The sequence below is a fragment of the Mesoplodon bidens genome (assembly GCF_964165515.1).
Source record: "Mesoplodon bidens genome assembly, chromosome: 20".
Lineage (NCBI taxonomy): Eukaryota > Metazoa > Chordata > Mammalia > Artiodactyla > Ziphiidae > Mesoplodon > Mesoplodon bidens.
Window position 1 is genome coordinate 40,773,002 of NC_138181.1, and position 3,990 is coordinate 40,776,991.

The 3,990-nt window shown below is 44.0% G+C and overlaps 1 pseudogene across 1 annotated transcript; it reads left to right on the plus strand.

Annotated features, from left to right (window-relative positions):
- Window positions 1-1,375: 1,375 nt before the first annotated feature.
- Window positions 1,376-1,718, plus strand: LOC308608240 (protein CEBPZOS-like; annotated as a pseudogene). The gene has a single exon. The product of its transcript is annotated as a protein CEBPZOS-like (transcript).
- The last annotated feature ends 2,272 nt before the right edge of the window (window positions 1,719-3,990 follow it).

The window sequence follows — 3,990 nt, forward strand, 5'->3', positions numbered from 1 at the left end:
GGGTGGAGGAGGGAGGGAAGTCTCTGGATCAGATGGTCAAGGAAGTCTTCTCTGAAAATGTGACGACTTTAAAGCTGAGACTCCGAGGGTCAGAATGAGCGAGTCAGAGGAGACAGCGGGAGAGGTTACAGGTGGAAGGAAAGCCCTGTGAAGGCTTGAGGGACGCTTGCTGGGGCATTTGAGAAACTGAAGTCAGGATGCTGAAGGGTAGCTTCAGGGTCAAGACTGGTGTGACTTATGAAATAAGGTTGGCCAGGAATGCTTGCTTGGCAAAGAGCTTGGATTTTAAAGGAATGTGTATTTGTAAAAAAATATGTCGGGTTCCAGAAGTCTTTCCCCCGCCCCAAATTGCAGTGGGAAGCCATAAGAGGGTTGTGAGCAGGGAGAAATGTGATCCAACTTCCCTAAGATCCCAGAGCTAAAAATTCCAAGAGCTGGAATCAATCTCGGGCCAACCTGATATCAGAGCCCAGTTCCACGTTCCAACACACTATTTCCCCCGAGACTCGACAATAACTGAGAACGTGGCAGAAGGTACGTGTGTAACGAGGCACCCATAAAGCATGTGGTGATTCTAAGCAAGAAGAAATAGCGTCTGTTTGGGCTTTAATTTTAAAAAGTCCAAGGGAGGAGGTGGCACATGTCTAGAGGCTAGAAGGGCAATTCAGGAAAAGGGAAGAGCATAAAAATGGGGCGTAAATGGGGCAGCGGGAAGCAGGCTCTTTGCGGGGGGAAGTGAATAGTCCAAGTCCGCTGAGAATGTGCCACCCATAGTGGGTGGCTAGCAAATTGCAAAGGTCGGTTGAAAAAAGTCTGAATGGGGCTTTTCACTCTAGTCTGGGACCTTTGCATATAATTCAATAATTAGCAAAGAGTCAGGGGAGGTATCTGAGGAGAATAACATGACCAGAGGTATGTTTTAAAAGCATATACTATAATGGAAAAGAATATGAAAAAGAATGTGTATATGTGTGTGTGTGTGTGTGTGTGTGTGTATAAAACTGAATCACTTGGCTGTATAGTAGAAAGTAATACAACATTGTAAATCAACTAGACTTTAATAAAATGCATTTTAAAAAAATAAAATAAATTTTAAAAATTAATTACACACACACACACACACACACACACACACACACACCTATACCTATATCTAGAGTCTAGAGTCTGGCTCTGGAGTCAGACTGCCTGATCCCATGTTCAGATTACACCACTAACTAGTTCTGTGGCCTCAGACAGTTTTCTTTGTCTCTTGGTGTCTCCATTTCCTCGTGTGTAAGTGGGGTTAATCATAGCAGCGAAGATTGCTGCCATGTCCGGCCTGCTGTCTGCCACACGCGGTGGGGTGTTGCTCCAGGACCTTGCTCCAGATGTGATGGCCCACGCTCTGGAACCACTGGCAAGAAAATCTTTAAAGGAGTTTTAGTAGCTGAACTTGTGGGCATTTTTGGAGCATATTTTTTGTTTAAAAAGATGAACACAAGCCAAGATTTTAGGCAAGCAATGAGCAAGAAGTTTCCCTTCGTCTTGGAAGTTTATTACAAATCCATTGAACACTCTGGAATGTACAGAATCAGAGTGCAAAATCAAGAAAAATGGCTGAACAGCAAAAATTAGAAATTTGACCATTGATCAAGGTTTGCTCTTTTTCACAGTAGCAGGCAAGATGAAAATTCCATAGTTGACATGGATGGATTTTAGAATATTTAAGGCCAAATGTAAATTCTAATTCAGTTAGATGTTTTATTCTTTGGGCTAACTGTGAAGAAATTGATGGCAAGTTTGTTTATATTATAAATGGAGTTATGTTTATGCTACTCAAAATAAAGTGGTTCTCCAATAATAATAATAACAGCACCTACTTCACCAGGCTGTTGAACAGAGTAAATTAGATGATCTGTGTGGAGTGTCACCAGGGCGCTTGGCCTGCAATCAGTACTCAGTGCCCGTTCGCTACTTCAGAAAAAGGGCTAGTGCAGGGACTCCTGCGAGAGCTGATTAAGGTTCAACGAGAGTGAGAGCAAAGGCAACGTTAAGGGACGGACTGTAGACACGAGTCACCACGTTAGACCAGAAGCCCCACGAGGGTGGGCACCGTGACCGCGCTGCTTGCTGTGACATCCCCAGTGGCTAGCATGGCGCCCGGCAGTAAGGAAGCGTGCGGCGAGTGTGCGTGGATTTGGATTGAACTCACGCACGATGCGGGATAAATGCACACGTTCTGCTGTGGATCGGTTATGCTCGTGCGTTGCATATACATACGCTGTTGATGATACGGATCAGTTTTGATAATATCAAGACAAACATGAACTCAATATAAAAAATAAACTCAGAGATGGAAAAATATTCAACATGATTATTTCAAATGTCTCCCAACTGTGAGAGTTTATGCGGCTCACCCAACTCATCAATTTCCCGAAATGTAACCAAGGCCACATCTTGCTTTACCGTTTCAGCAGGCGCGTGATTCATTTACCAGTGACGCAACTGAGGTTGGCCCAGGCTTTGGCTGACATCCCGGAATAATTTAGGAAAATCTTATTGAAAGTCTCTGCCGCGTGTCCTCTCTGCCTTCCCGACCTCATGTCAAACCTCCTCTTGTTGGGCCCCCAGTGCCTGGGGGAAGTGGACGGGTTTGCGGGATGGTGACTGTTCTCACTGCCTCTGTGCTCTCAGCCAAGGACCCACGTGAACCAGGAGCCTCCTTGCACTGGGGCCTTTCCACTGACGTGGTCCCGGAGGGACGTGTGTGCTCTGACCAGGGATGAGATCAGACAGCTGTAGGAGGGCCTGACCGGTGCTGAACCCAGGCTTGAGAGCAGGTGCTCTTGACAGCTAGGAAAGAATTGGTCTGAGAATCCCCCTGACTAAGGGAACTCACAGAAGTTAGAGACAGGAAAAAAACCTACTAGTCAATTCCCTTGCCAAAGATAAATGGATCCCTAGTGTGTCTTCCTGGTTTCCTGGCCACTCCAGTTATATCTGTGTCAGTGTGTTAGGATGAGGGACCATGGGGGTGTGGACAAAAGACTGGGGCCCCAGGCTGGGTTAGTTACTGGGATGAATAAAGATCTGTAACCATAAAGGAGAAGTAATGATACGGGGGAAGAAGAAGAGTTGACTTCTTTTTTAGGACTGGAAATTTGACTAGAGAGAGAAAACTCCATGAAAGATTCTGTGGTTATTGTTTTCCTCATGAAGAGCTGAGTATTATTTATCCAAAGCAAAGACGGACTCTTACTCAGAGTTTGCTCATATTTTGCTGAAAAGTAAAGGTGTTGAGTAAATATTTTTGACCTTGCAAGATTATAATTAGAATATGCATTTTGCTTTTGGAATAGGAATGGCAGAGAAACCTCCTGGGATAATGCTCTGATACAATTTATTGAAGAGGGAATTGTATGCTGATTAGTTAAAATGTGGATTTAATTGACTATCTATAGTCACTTAAGAGCCCCACAGAATTTTGTTGCTAAAGATAAGATCATATTTAGATGCAAGTAGGTAGAGAATGAAATCCGAACTGGTTCTTATTTTCTCAGACCATTTTCCTCGTCAGTTTGTAAGAAGAAAAAAGGAGATGATTCTCAAAGAAACTGGGCATTAGTCATTTTTCTTGGTTTTAATCACATTAAACTAGATGGCTGATTAATTGAATTGACTTGGATTGTCTGGTATTTTTTCACTACTTCATGTTTTTGGATGTTTTCAAATTACACGCAGTCGTTTTGATGCATAGCTCACGTTCAGAGTAGCTCAGCTAAACAACATCATTCCCAGGCGAGCTCAGCCCCTTTCTCATTCATAGTGGAGGTGAAGGACTTTGGCAAGAAGTATTCAGAGCCACTTTCTTCCTCGTAATGTATTCGTTTTCCAAGCTTGTCGTCAGGGTGCTCGCTCCTGATGCCGTTTCCTTCTTAGATTTCAAATCTTTGGCGCTAAGGCTGCCGCTTCTATCGCAGACCCCTGTGATCCAGGATTCTGGCCTGA